Here is a 17,237-nt window from a genome sequence, read left to right as displayed (position 1 = left end):
AAATGCAAATTGAAACAACACAGAGATCACACCTCACACCAGTCAGAATGGCTAAGATCAAAAACTAAGGTTAAAGCAGATGCAGGTGAGGTGGTGGAGAAAGGGGAACACTCCTCCATTTCTGGTGGGGTTGTAACCTAATACAACCACTGTGGAAATCAGTCTAGCAGTTCCTCAGAAAATTGAACATATTAGTACCTGAAGATCCAGTAATATCACTTCTGGGCCTATATGCAGAAGATGCTCCAACATGTAATAAGTACACATGCTCTACTATGTTCATAGCAACCGTATTTATAATGCCCAGGAGCTGGAAAGAACCAAGATGTTCCTCAACAGAAGAATAGATACAGAAAATGTAGTACATTTAATCAATAAAGTTCGATGCAGCTATTAAAAAACAATGAATTCATGAAATTCCTAGGCAAATGGATGAAACTAGAAAATATCATCCTGAGTGAGGTAACCCTACCACAAAAGAACACACATGATATGCACCAACTGATCAGTGGATATTAGCCCAGAAGATCATAATTTTCAAGATACAAATTGCAAACCAAATGAAACTCAAGAAGGAGTACCAAAGTATGGATACTTTGATCCTTCTTAGAAGAGGAACTAAATACCCATGGAAGTAGTTACAGAGATAAAGTGTTGAGCAGAAACTCAAGGAATGATGATCCAGTGACTGCCTCACCTGGGGTTCCTTCCCATTTACAGTTACCAAACCCAGAAACTTTTGTTGATCTAACAAGTGCTTACTGAGAGAAGCCTCTTATAGCTATCTCTGGAGAGGCTTCGCCAGTAACTGACAAATACAGAGGTGGATCCTCACAGCCTACCATTGCACTGAGTTCCCCAATGAAGGAGCTAGAGAAATGACCCAAGTAGCCGAAGGGGTTAGCATCCCCATAGGAGAAACAATATGAACTAACGAGTACCCCCAGAGCTCCCAGTGACTAAATCACCAACCAAAGAGTATACATGGTGGGACTCATGGCTCCAGCTGCATATGTAGCAGAGGATGGCCTAGTTGGTCATCAGTGAGAGGAGATGTCCTTGGCCCTGTGTAGGCCCTATGCCCCAGTGAAGGGAAATGACTGCCAGGAAACAGGTATGGGTGGGTTGGTGAGCAGGGGTAGGGGGAGAGAATAGGGGTGTTTCAGAGGGTAAACCAGGAAAGGGTACAACATTTGATATGTAAATAAAGTAAATATCTAATAAAATATAAAAATAAAACAGAAAATGAGTTTGTCAATGGTACAATGCCTTGGCTCAAAATAAATGTTCAATGGAATTTCTATACAAAGCCATTCTAAATATTAACAAAAATATAAATATATTAAAATAACCATCTGCCAGTCTTGGTGGTTTTTTTTCTGCTCCCAACTCACTGCAACATGAAACAGAGGTATCATATGAACATAAACAATCGAGAATTTGCTGTGCAACACAGAGAGCTCTAATGATCAATAAAGAATTTATTGGGTATTTTATATATTTACATTTCTTTTTATTGGATATTTTATGTATTTACATTTCAAATTTTATCTGGTTTCCCATTTCCCCTCTGGAAATACCCATTTTACCCTCTTTCTCTTCCTGTTTCTGTGAAGGTGCTCCCCCAACCACCCACCCTCTCCCAACTCTGTGACCTGGCATTCCCCTACACTGGGGCATTGACCCTTCTCAGAACCAAGAGCCTCCCCTCTCCTTGATCCCCCACAAGGCTATCCTCTGCTACATATGTGGCTGGAGCCATGTGTTCCTCCATGTGTACTCTTTGATTGGTGTCCTGGGAGCTCAGGGGTGGAGGTGTTTGTTTGGTTAATATTGTTGTTCTTCCTATAGGTTGCAAACTCCCTCATCTCATTCAGACCTTCAATTCTCATCACCCTTCCAGATTTCTCTTCTCAAAATCCCATCCCATCACCTCTCCCTTTTGCTTCTATGAGAATGATCCCACACACAATACCCACTCCTGCCTCACCACCCTAGCCTTCACCTACATGGGAGCATCTAGAATTCTCAAGACCATGGCCAGATAAGGTCATTCTCTGGGTCCCTACATGTGTACTCCCTAGTTGGTGCTTTAGCCCATTGGAAGATGTAGGGGGTCTGATTGCTACTGATATTTTCCTATGGGGTTGCAAACCTCTTCAGATCCTACAGTCCTTCCCCTATCTCCACTGTTGGAGTCCCCATGCTCAGTCCGATGGTTGGCTGTAAGAATCCACATCTGTATTTGACAGGCTCTGACAAAGACTCTCAGAAGGCAGCTATATCAGGCTCCTGATAGCAAGCAACTCTTGGCATCAGCAATAGTGTCCGAATTTGATGGCTATATTGGTTGGATCCTCAGGTGGGGCCATGTCTGGATGGCCTTTCCTTCAGTTTCTGATCCAGTCTATGTTCCTGTATTTCCTTTAGACAAGAGCAATTCTGGGTTCAATTTTTTTGAGATAGGTGGGTGGCCCCATCCCTCAACCAGGGGTTATGACTAACTCTTGATATTGTCTCTACAGTTTTCTTCTCCCCTTTGCTGAGGATTTCATTTAACATTATACCTGTTGGATCCCAGGAGCCTCTTACTTTCTTGGCGTCTGGGACTTTATGGTGGGTTCACCGAATATCCCCAACTACTATACTACTTTATTCAATTTCCTGACCCTCTGTATATCTCCCCTATCTCAACTTAAACATGATCCTGCCTCAACTTTTTTCCTCCCCTACTTCTAACCCTCCCAAGTACCTCCCTCCTCAAGTACTCCATTCAAAATAGGAATGAAGTGCCCACACTTTGGTGTTCCTTCTTCTTTATCTTTATATGGTCTCTGAGTTACATCATGGGTATTGCAAGATTTTTGCCTAGTATCCACTTACCAGTGAGTAAATAAAATGTTGATTCTTTTGTGACTGGGTTACCTCCTGAAGAATGATGTTGTCTAATTCTATCCATTTTCCTGTGAATTTCAAAACATCATTATTTTCAATAGCTGAGTAGTATTCCATTGTGAAAATGTAGCACATTTTCTTTATATATTCCTATGTGGAGGGGCATATGGTTTGTTTCTAGTTTCTGGCTATTATGAATAAGGCTGCTATGAACATAGTGGAGCATGTGTCCTTGTTATATGTTGGAGCATGTTTTGGGTGTATGCCCAGGAGTTGTATTGCTGGGTCCTCAGGTAGTACTATGTCCAAATTTCTAAGAAAGTGGCAAACTGGTATCCAGGATGGTTGTGCCAGATTGCAATCCTACTGATAAGGATTCCTTCTATACATACTTGGAAGCATCTGCTGTCACCTGAGTTTTTGAACTTAGCCATTCTGACTGGTATGAGGTTGAATCTCCGTGTCACTTTGAATTGCACTTCCCAGATGATTAAGGATGTAGAACTATTCTCCAAGTGCTTCTCAGCTATGCAAGATTCCTCAGTTGAGAATTCTCTTTTTAGCTCTCTACACCGTTTCTAATCCAGTTATTTGTATATCTGGAATTTAAGTTCTTGAGTTCCTTGTATATTTTGGATGTCAGCCCTCTATTGGATGTAATGTTGGTAAGAATCTTTTACCCAATCTGTCTCTCTGCCCTCTGGTTAATCTGGCTAGTGGTTTATCTATCTTGATGCTTTTCTCAAAGAACCAGCTTCTGGTTTTGTTGATTTTTGTGTAGTTCTTTTTTGTTTTACTTTATTAATTTCAGCCATGAGATTGATTATTTCCTTCTGTCTATTTCTCTTGAGTGCATTTGCTTGTTTTTTTTTTGTTTGTTTGTTTGTTTGTTTTTGTTTGTTTGTTTGTTTTAGAGCTTTCCGAAGTGTTGTTAAACTGTCAGTTTGTGCTCGCTACAATTTATTTATGGAGGCACTCAGATCTATGAGATTTCCTCTGAGCACTGTTACTTGTGTCCCATAATTTGGGGGTATACAGTGCCTTCATTTTCATTGAAATCTAAAAAAGTTCTTATTTTCTTTATTTCTTCCCTGACCAAGTTATCATTGAGCAGAACATGGTTCAGCTTGCATTTGTATTTGGGCTTTCTGTTATTTTTGTTGTTATTGAAGACCAGCCTTATATACATGGGATTATTTCAACCTTCTCATATATGTTGGGGCCTGTTTTGTGACCAATTATATGACCAATTATAGAGAAGGCATGATAAGGTCTGAGAAGAAAAATATTATTTTGTTTTAGGATAAAAATGTTCTAAAGATATCTGTTAAATCCATGTGGTTCATATCATCTGTTAGTTTCATTGTGTCTCTGCTTACTTTCTATTTCCCTGGGCTGTCCATTGCTGAGAGTGGGGTGTAGAAGTCTTCCCTATTACTTATAAGGGGCAATGTGTGTTTTGAGTTTTAGTAAAGTTTCTTTTATGAATGTGGATTTTGATGTTCAGAATTGGGAGTTCATCTTAGCAGAATTTTCCTTTCATGGATATGAAGTGTCCTTCCTTATCTTTTTTGATAATTTTTGGTTGAAAGTTGATTTTATTAGATATTAGAATGGCTACTACAGTTTATTTCTTGGGACCATTTGCTTGGAATTTTTTATATCCTATTACTTTGTGGTAATGTTTGTTTTTGTCACTGAGGTGCATTTTCTTAATGCAGCAAAATATTGGGTCTTCTTGAAGTACCCACTATGTTAGTGTATGTCCTCTTACTAGGGAATTGAGTCCATTGATATTTAGAGATATTAAAGAAAAGTGGTTGTTGCTTCTTATTATTTTTGTTGTTAGAGGTGGAATTATGTTTATGTGGCAATCTTCTTTTTGGTTTGTTGAAGGAAGATTTCTTTCTTGCTTTTTTAAGGTGTAGTTTCCCTCCTTGTATTGTAGTCTTCTATATATTATCCTTTGTATGGCTGGATTTCTGGAAAGATAATGTGTATTTTTTTTTGGTCATGGACTGTCTTGGTTTCTCCATCTATGCAACTTGAGATTTTTGCTGGCTTTCGTAGCCTATATTGGCATTTGTGTTCTCATAAGGTCTGTATGACATCTGCCCAAGATCTTCTGGCTTTTATAGTTTCTGAGAAGTCTGTTATAATTCTCATAGTCTGCCTTTATATGGTACTTGACCATTTTTCCCTTAGTACTTTTAATATTTCTGTGTTTTGTGCATTTGGTATTTTGACTGTTATGTGACCTGATGAATTTCTTTTCTGGTCCATTCTATTTGCAGTTCTGTTGGCTTCTTGTATGTTCCTAGACATCTCTTTAGGTTAGGGAAGTTTTCTTTTATAATGTTGTTGAAGATATTTTCTGGTTCTTTAGGTTGGAGATCTTCATTCTTTTCTATACCTACAATACTTAGCTTTGGACTTCTCATGGTGTGCTGGATTTCCTAGATGTTTTGGGTTAGAAGCTTTTTGAATTTTTATTTTCTTTGGCTGTTGTGTCAATGTTTTCTATGGTATCTTCTGTCCCTGATCATCAATATTCTATGTCCTGTATTCTGCTGGTGGTGCTTGTGTCTATGACTTCTGATCTCTTTCCTAGATTTTATATCTCCCAGATTGTCTCCTTTTGTGAGTTCTTTATTGTTTCTACTTCCATTTTTAGATCCTGGATAGTTTTGTTTAGTTCCTTCACCTGTTTGGTTGTGCTTTCCTGTAATTCTTTAAGGAATTTTTGTGTTTCCTCTTTGCATGCTTCTACCTGTTTACCTGTTTTCCCCTGTGTTTCTTTAATTGAGTTATTTATGTCACTCTTAAAGCCCACCATCATCACCATGAGATGTGATTTTAAATGAGAATCTCACTTTTCAAGTGTGTTGGTGTATCCAGGACTTGGTGTGGTTAGAGAACTGCGTTCTGATGATGCTAAGCATCCTTGGTTTCTGTTGCTTATGTTCTTGTGCTTGCCTCTTGCCATCTGGTTATCTTTGGTGTTAGCTGGTCTTGATGTCTCTGACTTTAGCTTGTCCTTCCTGTGAGACAACAAAACTAAGTATGTCAGCACTCCTGTGCTCTTAGGTGTTTCAATCCCCTGGAAGACAAGCTATCACCACCTGGGTTTGGGTTGAGGAGACCTGTGCCTTAGGGTCAGCCCAGGGGCACAGATAGAACCCAAAATGTTCTTATCACTTGTTGCTCCAAGATTCCTTGGTCCTGTGGGCTCTGAACATGTCCCACTTTGGGCCAGGAATTGAGGAAGTAGTTGTCTCATCTTTGAGCTTTGGAGTTTCAGCACTTCTCTGGGAAAAGCTATGTCTGGGAGAGATTGGGGTGAGAAGAATTTTGGCACAGGGTCAGCTCTGGGGCACAGATGGAAGCAGAAACAAGAATTAAAGAAATTTGAAATAAACTTTACAAAGTGATTCTTGAAATTTGTCTGGGCATATATTTCTTCTGTGTCTTTTCTGAGAAATACATAAGGAAAAGTTTGTTTGGCACAGTTACGATGTGCATTAACAGGCAGAAAATAAAAAAAGTCCCATAATTTCCATGAAGGTGAGAAATTTTGCTTAGAGAACCATGAATAAGAATGTGTGACAAAAAGGCAGGAGGATCTCAAACATCAAAACAACATGGAAGAAAGCTCACGACTTTATACACATAACTCGCTAACAAAACTTAAAGCATCCAATACCCCTAAAGCCTATGGGACCCATTCATAATCTAATACTTGCATAAAATATGAAGGACTAATATATGTAAGTATACATTACAGTGATTTAATCATTGCAGCATTATCTATGTTAGTTTTCTCTAATACATGCTGCACTTTTCAATGATCTATCTTTTTTTTTTTAATTGAGAACTCTTCAGATCATGTATAGCAATAAAAACAACTAGCAAGAAATACATGAAATGTCTTGGTACTTATATTAATTACTTTTAAAATACTTTTTCAATTTTATTGAATGTGTATGAGTTCTTATGCAAAATATAGGTCTGTGTACTTTGTTTATGTGTTATGTCCAGGGAAGCCTTAAGGCTGCATCATGTACCTGGTGCTGGAGATATACACACTACACGAACAGAACACAAGAACTCTTGAAAAACCACACATGCTCTTATCTGCTGAGCAATCTCTTCAGCTCATTGTGTATATATTTTAGAAAGATACTATATTAGTCTAAATCACACACACACACAGACACACACACACATATACATATATAAAATACTACTTTTATTCACAATAGAAAATGGAAGTAAATATTAACATTTATATCTAATATATACATATATATATATATATATATATATATGTGTGTGTGTGTGTGTGTGTGTGTGTGTGTGTGTGTACTAAACACTCTTCAAATTCTCCTCTTTTGGAGGATCCATTGACTGAATTGCCTTTTGACTTCATCAATATTGAAAGCATTGGTGTTCTGGTATGATGAGGAAAGAGAAATAGAACAGGAGAAATTGCTATTATTAAAAAAAAGAAAAGAAAAGAAAAAGAAAAAAGAAAAAAAAGGAGGTCTTTGCCAGAGCATCTGGGGGAGCCATCTTGGTTTCTGGATCTTGCCAAGACTAGTCTCCACAGTTGAGAGTGTGGACTACAGAAGCTAACAGCTTCTGGGACAGAAAGAAGCCACAGAGCTTCTGAGGCTTCAGACCCTGTTTCAGGCTCCAGATATCTGGGAACATTTCCTGCCAGACAAGAGGTATCTGCCCCACTCAGGAGTACTTTGCCAGAGCATCTGTGGGAGCTATCTTGTTTGTGGATCCTGCCTAGACTAGTCTGAGCAGGTGAGAGTGTTGACTACAGAAGCTAACAGCATCTGGGACAGGTGGAAGCCACACAGCTTTTGGGGCAAACACCGTTTCAGACCCCAGATATCTGGGCACCTTCCCTGCCAGAGGAGAAGTGTTCACCCCGCATGAGAGGGCTTTGCTGGAGTATCTGGGGGAGCCATCTTGGTTCTGGATCCTGCTGAGTCTAGTCTGCGCAGGTGAGAGTGTGGATTACAGAAACTAATAGCTTCTGTGACAGGCCCTGTTTTGGGCCTCCATCTACTGCCAGGAGGCACGTCTGAACACCAGATATATGTACAACTTCCCTGCAAGAGGAGAGATTGCCTGCAGAGAGTACTCTAACCACTGAAACTCAGGAGAGAACTAGTCTCCCAGTCCTGCAGATAGAGGCTAACAAAATCACGAGAGGAACAAGTTCTAACCAGAGACAACTATAACATTAAACTCCATAGATTACCAAATGGCAAAAGGCAAACATAAGAATCTTACTAAGAGAAACCAAGACCACTCACCATCATCAGAACCCAGCAATCCTACCTCAGCCAATCCTGAATACCCCAACACAACAGAAAAGATAGATAACCGAAAAGCATATCTCATGATGATGGTACAGGACATCAAGAAGGACTTTAATAACTCACTTAAAGAAATACTGGAGAACACTGCTAAAGAGTTACAAGTCCTTAAAGAAAAACAGGAAAACACAACCAAACAGGTGATGGAAATAAACAAAACCATACTAGACCTAAAAAGAGAAGTACATACAATAAAGAAAACCCAAAGTGAGGCAAAGCTGGAGATAGAAACCCTAGGACAGAAATCTGGAACCATAGAAGTGAGCATCAGCAACAGAATACAAGAAATGGAAGAGAGACTCTCAGGTGCAGAAGGTTCCTTAGAGAACATCTGGACAACAATCAAAGACAATGCAAAAATGCAAAAACATCCTAACTCAAAACATCCAGGAAATCCAGGACACAATGAGAAGAACAAACCTACGGATAATAGGAGTAGATGAGAATGAAAATTTCCAACTTAAAGGGCAAGCAAATATCCTCAACAAAATTATAGAAGTAAACTTCCCAAACCTAAAGAAAGAGATGCCCCTGAACATACAATAAGCCTACAAGACTCCAAATAGACTGGACCAGAAAATAAATTCCTCCTGACACATAAAAATCAGAACAACAACTGCACTAAATAAAGATAGAATATTAAAAGCAGCAAGGGAAAAAGGTCAAGTAACATATACAGGCAGGCCTATGAGAATTACACCAGATTTTCACCAGAGACTATGAAAGCCAGAAGATCATAGACACATGTTATATAGATACTAAGAGAACACAAATGCCTGTCCAGGCTACTATATCCAGCCAAACTTTCAATTACATAGATAGAGAAAGCAAAGTATTCAATAGCAAAACAAATTTCACAAATTATTTTTCCAGGATTCTAGCCCTTCAAAGGATAATAATAGAGAAAAAAAATACAAGGACAGAGACCACGTCCTGTAAAACAAGAAAGAAGTAATCCTTCAACAAACCTAAAAGAAGACAGTCACAAGAACAGAATGCCAACTCTAACAACAAAAGGAATAGGAAGAAGCAATTACTTTTCCTTAATATCTCTTAATATCAATGGACTCAATTCCCCAATAAAAACCATAGACTAACAGACTGGCTATAGATACAGGGCCCAAGATTTTGCTGCTTACAGGAAACCCATCTCAGGAAAATTGACAGACACTACCTCAGAATGAAAGGCTGGAAAACAATTTTCCAAGCAAGTGGTCTGAAGAAACAAGCTGGAGTAGCCATTCTAATATCTAATAAAATCGACTTCCAACTCAAAGTTATCAAAAAAAGACAAAGAGGGGCACTAAATACACATCAAAGGTAAAATCTTCCAAGAGGAACTCTCAATTCTGAATATCTATGCTCCAAACACAAGGGCAGCCCCGTTCATTAAAGAAACTTTAATAAAGCTCAAAGCACACATTGCACCACACAATAATAGTGGGAGACTTCAACACACCACTTTCAACAATGGACAGATCGTGGAAACAGAAAACAAACGGGGACACGTTGAAACTAACAGAAGTTATGAATCAAAGGGACTTAACAGATATCTACAGAAGATTTTTTTCCTAAAACAAAAGGATATACATTCTTCTCAGCACCTCATGGTACCTTCTCCAAAATTGAACATATAATTGGTCACAAAACAGGCCTCAACAGATACAGAAATATTGAAATTGTCCCATGCATCCTATCAGATCACCATGGACTAAGGCTGATCTTCAATAAAAACATAATTAACAGAAAGCCAACAGTCACGTGGAAACTGAACAACACTCTTCTCAATGATACCTTGGTCAAGGAAGGAATAAAGAAAGAAATTAAGGACCTTTTAGAATTTAATGAAAATGAAGCCACAACATACCCAAACATAAGGGACACAATGAAAGCATTTCTAAGTGGAAAAAGAAACTGGAGAGAGCACACCCTAGCAGCTCGACAACACATCTAAAAGCTCTAGAACAAAAAGAAGCAAATTAACTCAAGAGGAGTAGAAGGCAGAAAATAATCAAACTTAGGTTGAAGTAAACCAAGGGGAAACAAGAGCTATTCAAAGAATTAAACAAAGGAGGAACTGGTTCTTTGAGAAAATCAACAGGATAGATAAATCCTTAGCCAGACTCACTAGAGTGCAGAGGGACAGCATCTTAATTAAAAAAATCAGAATTGAAAAGGGAGACAGAACAACAGATCCTGAAGAAATGCAAAGCACCATCAGATCCTTCTACAAAAAGGCTATACTCAACAAAACTGGAAAACCTGGATAAAATGGACAAATTTCTATACATATAGCAGGTACCAAACTTAAATCAGGATCAGGTTAATGATCTAAACAGTCCTATATACCATAAAGAAATAGAAGCAGTCATTAATATCCTCACAACTAAAAAATGCCCAATGACCAGATGGGTTTAGTAGAGAGTTCTATCAGACCTTCAAAGAAGATCTAATTCCAGTTCTTCACAAAATATTCCACAGAATAAAATCAGAAGGTACTCTTCCCAATTCATTCTATGAAGCCACAATTACTCTGATACCTAAACCACAGAAAGATCCATCAAACATAGTGAACTTCAGACCAATTTTCCTTATGATTATCGATGCAAAAATTCTCAATAAAATTCTCTCTAACTGAATCCAAGAACACATCAAAACAATCATCCATCTTGACCAAATAAGTTTCATTCTAGGGATGCAGGGTTGGTTTAATATATATGGAAATCCAACAACTTAATCCACTATATAAACAAACTCAATGACAAAAAACCACATGAACATCTCGTTAGATGCTGAAAAAGCATTTACCAAAATCCAACACCTATTCATGATAAAAGTCTTGGAAAGATCAGGAATTCAAGGCCCATACCTAAACATGGTAAAAGCAATCTAAGCACACCAGTAGCCAACATCAAAGAAAATGGTGAGAAGCTGGAAGCAATCCCACTAAATTCAGGAACCAGACAAGGCTGACCACTTTCTCCCTACCTATTCAATATTGTACTTGTAGTCCTAGCCAGAGCAATTCTACAACAAAAGGAGATCAAGGGGATACAAATTGGAAAAGATGAAGTCAAAATACCACTTTCTGCAGATGATATGATAGTATATATAAGTGACCCTAAAAATTCCACCAGAGAAGTCCTAAACCTGATGAACAGCTTCAATGAAGAAACTGGATATAAAATTAACTCAAACAAGGCAATGGCCTTTCTCTATACAAAGGATAAACAGGCTGAGAAAGAAATTGGGGTGACAACACCCTTCTCAATAGTCACAAATAATATAAAATACCTTAGCAATATTCTAAGGAAGTAAAAGATCTGTATGATAATAACTTCAAGTCTCTTAAGAAAGAAACTAAAGAAGATCTCAGGAGATGAAAAGAACTCCCATGCCCATGGATTTGCAGGATCAATATCATAAAAAATTGCTATCTTGTCAAAAGCAATCTACAAATTCAATGCAATCGCTATCAAAATTCCAACTCAATTCTTCAAAGAATTAGAAAGGACAATCTGGAAACTCATCTGGAAAAACAAAAAACTTAGGATAGCAAAAACTCATCTCAAGGATAAAAGAACCTCTGGTGGAATCACCATGCCTGACCCAAAGATGTACAAAAGAGGAATTGTGATAAAACTTCATGGTACTGGTATAGAGACAGACAAGTAGACAAATGGAATAGAATTGAAGACCCAGAAATGTACCCACACATCTATGGTCACTTGATCTTTGACAAGGGAGCAAAAACCATCGAGTAGAAAAAAAGATAGCATTTTCAACAAAAGATGCTGGCACAACTGGCTGTTATCCTGTAGAAGAAAGCGAATTGAACCATTCCTATCTCTTTTTATTAAGGTCAAATATAAGTGGATCAAGAAACTCCACATAAAACCAGAGACAGTGAAACTCATAGTGGAGAAAGTGGGGAAAAGCATTGAAGATATGGGCACAGGGGAAAAATTCCTGAGTAGAACTGCAATGGCTTGTGCTGTAATATTAAGAATTGACAAATGGGACTTCATAAAATTTCAAAGCTTCTGTAAGGCAAAAGACAGTCAATAAGACAAAATGGCCACCAACAGATTAGGAAAGGATCTTTGCCACTGCACTCCAGTCGAGTCAGTTTTGACAAGCCGAGAGGCTTAAAAACTACTCTCGAGCCAAAAGAGTTTCACAGAAACTCACTCCTGGAGTCTGGCGTTCCCTCTAAACCATACATTAATTTTCCATTCCCGCATTAGTCTAGTGTATGATCCACGTGCTCTCTTTCATTATCATCCTATTATAAGTGCCTTTCAAGATTGAATTCTGACATAGCTAAAGCCTTTCACCAGTGTTCCAACAGTCCTAGAACATCCTTGACCCAGACAGTGACATTCAGAATAGCCTCTGGTATCACACTATCAATAATAGCCAAGTCACTCCCATTTACAGGAATTTACAATGGTTTAAGAAGCAGATAGGGCTGTGGTTTTAGAGTATTGCATTATTCATGAGATGGTTAGCTAGAACAGAACTCCCTAGTTAGAATCATGACTTGGGTGTGAAAGCCCTTGCCCTAGGAGTGAAAAGTTCTCACACCTGGCCTCTAAGACAATAGCTGACCTTAGATAGGGCTGAATTGTCTCAGTTATTTTATTGCCCAGTTCCTTCCGATTTTCGCATTTTCATTCCTCTGTTCTGTGTAAGAATCATTAAGCATCCAGTTACCTCATTTGTACCTTGCGGCTATGTCACCCAACTTCTTTATTGTCTTCTGTATAAAAAGTCTGATGCTCGATTCAAAAATTACATTCAGATTCTACACACAACCTCTCCTGTGTGCATCTGTTTGTCACCCATCCTATGCTTTGTCCACCGGACACTAGAGACCCGTTCCACACAGACAAAGGTGCCCAGAGAGTCTGTGGCAGATCTTTACCTATCATAAATCAGATAGGGGACTAATATTCAATACATATATAAAGAACCCAAGAAGGTTTACTCCAGAAAAACAAATAACTCCATTAAAATATGGGGATCAGATCTAAACAAAGAATTCTCACATGAGGAATACCGAATTGGCTGAGAAGCATCTGAAAAAATAATAGTCAGCATCCTTAATGATCAGGGAAATGCAAATCAAAGCAATGGTTAGATTCTACCTCACAACAGCCAGAATGGCTAAGATCAAAAATTCAGGTGACAGCAGATGCTGGTGAGGATGTGGAGAAAGAAGAACCCTCCTCTATTGTTAGTGGGATTGCAAGCTTGTACAACTATTCTGGAAATCAGTCTAGCGGTTCCTCAGAAAATTGGACATAGTACTACCAGAGGATACTGCAATACCTCTCCTGGGCATATATCCAGAAGATATTCCAACTGGTAAGAAGGACACATGCTCCACTATGTTCATAGCAGCCTTAGTTATAATAGCCAGAAGCTAGAAATAACCCAGATACCCCTCAACATAGGAATGGATACTGAACATGTGGTACATTTACACAATGGAATAGTACTCAGTTATTTAAAAAGAATGAATTTATCAAATTCCTAGGCAAATGGATGGACCTGGATGGCATCATCGTGAGTTAGGTAACCCAATCACAAAAGAACTCACATGGTATATACTCACTCATAAGTCGATATTAGCCCAGAAACTTAGAATACCCCAGATATAATATACAATTTGCAAAACACATGAAACTCAATAAGAATGAAGACAAAAGTGTGAACACTTTGCCACTTCTTAGAATTGGGAACAAAACAGCCATAGAAGGAGTTACAGAGACAAAGTTTGTAGCTGAAACAAAAGGATGGACCATCTAGAGACTGCCATACCTAGGGATCCATCCCATAATCAGCCTCCAAACGCTGACACCATTGCATACACTAGCAAGATTTTGCTGAAAGAACCCTGATATAGCTGTCTCTTGTGAGACTATGCCGGGGCCTACGAAACAAAGAAGTGGATGCTTACAGTCAGCTATTGGATGGATCACAGGGCCCCCAATGGAGGAGCTAGAGAAAGTACCCAAGGAACTAAAGGGATCTGCAACCCTATAGGTGGAACAACAATATAAACTAACCAGTAACCCTCGGAGCTCTTGTCTCTAGCTGCATATTTATCAGAAGATGGCCTAGTTGGCCATCAGTGGCAAGAGAGTCCCATTGGTCATGCAAACTTTATATGCCTCAGTACAGAGGAACGCCTGGGCCAAGAAGTGGCAGTGAGTGTGTAGGGGCATGGGGGGAGGGTATGGGGGACTTTTGGGATAGCATTGGAAATGTAAATGAAAAAAATACCTAATAAAATACATTTAAAAAACCTTAATTAATAAAATCATAAATTAGGTTGTATTTATCATTCTCCTGGAGGGTGGAGAGTGTTCAAGATTTTGCACATGTAGAAAACCCTAAGATAATATTGGAAACATTTCCTTTTTATTCTGTACTGTTGATACCTGAGTAAGTTTATTAAAAGAACAATATGCAAAAGTGTTTAGGAAGCAAAATATCATTTAATTATTCATTATAAGACCTGTTGCCTTTTACTTCATAATATTAATACCATAAGGATAGTAATTTACATTTTAGGGACTAGTACTTGTCATTCTTCTCACATACAGTTCAAGAATTAGTATAAAGTGCTTATTGGAGAGACATATACAAGAATCAGAAAAAGAAATAAGAAATAAAAAGGCATGAAATATGTGGGAAGTAAAAAGGGGGCCTGGCGAAAGAGGGACGAGGGAGGACCCACTTCTTGCCAGAGTTACACCTATGCTCTGGACAGGAAGACATGGGAGGGCTGCCAGATGCTTTCCACTCAGCACCCCTTGTGTGGTCATCCAAGCCTCTGATCTACTCGATGAGGAGTGGACAAGGGACAGCCCAAACTGTCAGTCCTGGGGCCGCACCCTGTATTTCGAGGAAGAGTTGGAAGAGGGAAGAGAGGTTCCCACACATGCAAGAGTGAGTGCAGCCTTGATGAGCAGAGACTGTCTATGGTTTTAGAGCTTTATTGTAGAGATGCAGGGGAAAATAGAGAAGGTAGAAAGAGATTGAGAGAGGAAAGGCTAGAGAGAGAAAGAGAGAGTAATAGGGAGAGAGTGAGAGGAGAGGAGAGGAGAGGAGAGGAGAGGAGAAGAGAGGAGAAGAGAGGAGAAGAGAGGAGAAGAGAGGAGAAGAGAGGAGAAGAGAGGAGAAGAGAGGAGAGTAAGACTAAAAGAACAAAGGAGTGAGAGAGTGAGAGAGGAGTAAGAGAGTGAGGTTGGGCCAAGCAGCTCCTCTTATGGTCTTTACTGTAGTTAGGTACTGGGGAGGAGTTAAGCCTGAAAGTCAAAAGCTTAGGACACTGCCTATGGAACTACTAGCCATGCTTCTCTTGTCGGGACTGTTGGGGTTGTAACTTAGGAAGGATCCAGAGTTCCAGGAGCATGAGGGAATGCCTACCTTGTCATGTAGGTGAATTATCACCAATCTAGGATTCAGACCTCAACTCAACTGGAGACTAGCCTATCTGTGCATAGCCCAATGCCCCACAGAAATTGGTTATGATTCATCTGGTTAATTTTTTGCTTTTCTGGTTATAATAACATGTAAAATAATATCTTTTAAAGACTTGAAGCTGTCAAGTACCTGTAACCACACAAGTTTTATAGAAAGAATATTAAGACCTCCTTCTCTGCTTAGCTAAACTTTGTCTAAGTTTGCATAATAGATATGATTATTGAATCTTACAATATAATCATTAAAAATTCATTTTATTCTCCTTGTATCATTATGTATTAGAAATTATTTGAAATGATGTTTAGTGATGTAGCCAATGCTATAAAAATTTTAAATAAACCTCGTGACCCCAAGAAAACCATGCTTTCTCCACTGTAATCTAGCTCCCATAGGCAGACAAAGTATCTTCAGAGGCTTAAAAATTCAAGCTGCTATCCAGTGCAATTCAACTCCATATCACCTGCTCAATTCACCCTACTCAGACCCTGTAATCTGGTTGAGTTGGTGTTGTCACTCTGTGAATGGCTTTCATATCCTATTTTTCACAATTTTCTGGATATCATCATCATTTGTGCTGATGTGATATATTGTGGGTAGAGAAATTCTATGAATTGTTCAATAAAATTCTTTAAGAAATATTTTTAGGCTATAACAGACCTTGTACAAATTGTGATATGGATGTTGTCTCTTTAAGGGTTTAATGAAAAGATTTTAAGCAAGTGTGTATTGGGGTCTATTAAAATAATTAGATTCACATTGCTTTGTAGATATTATACAATCTCTATTCATGGTAAAAACAGTGTCATTAGTGGAATAAAATATCCCATTTTAAATGCAAGACTAAGAAGCTTCAGTAGTACTCTTGTCAAATCATATTTCATTAATTAAAGAAAATTGATTTGTTTTCCATGAGTGAAGTGATAATACACTGAGTAAATTATGAGATTTACTTTATAATATTATGAGATTTTAAAACAGTTGTGAATGAATGATGTATTCTTGCAATTTGAAGTTTAGTAGGCATTCATTTTTATATGAATTTAACAATGATAAAGAAAAAATGTCAGACTCATCACTCATTGTTTCTAGGTTCCTGTCACTAGCAATTTTCTCAATATAGTATTTTTAGCTATTCAGATTATTGGACATTTACTTCATGATAAGTAAATAGGAATATATGAAATATAGCATTTAAATTTTTTCTCTTAGCATAACCTTCCATGAATAAATTTTCATAACAGCATATTTTAGTTAGAGTGTAATCCCAAACAATCTTGTTATTTCTTCAAATTCATGTGAAAAAAGTGTAGCACTAACCAAATTGAAATTGTGACCCCAAATCAACCATTAAACAATAAATGCACCAGTAATTCCCTCAGGATAATCTGATAGAGGCAATTCATAACCATTTTTGTCAGCCTCTATTATCTCCCAATTATTCTGTCACCT

This window comes from Mus caroli, unplaced genomic scaffold (assembly GCF_978045245.1).
Source record: "Mus caroli unplaced genomic scaffold, Mus_caroli_1 scaffold_8, whole genome shotgun sequence".
Classification (NCBI taxonomy): domain Eukaryota; kingdom Metazoa; phylum Chordata; class Mammalia; order Rodentia; family Muridae; genus Mus; species Mus caroli.
Note: the sequence above shows the minus strand (reverse complement) of the source record.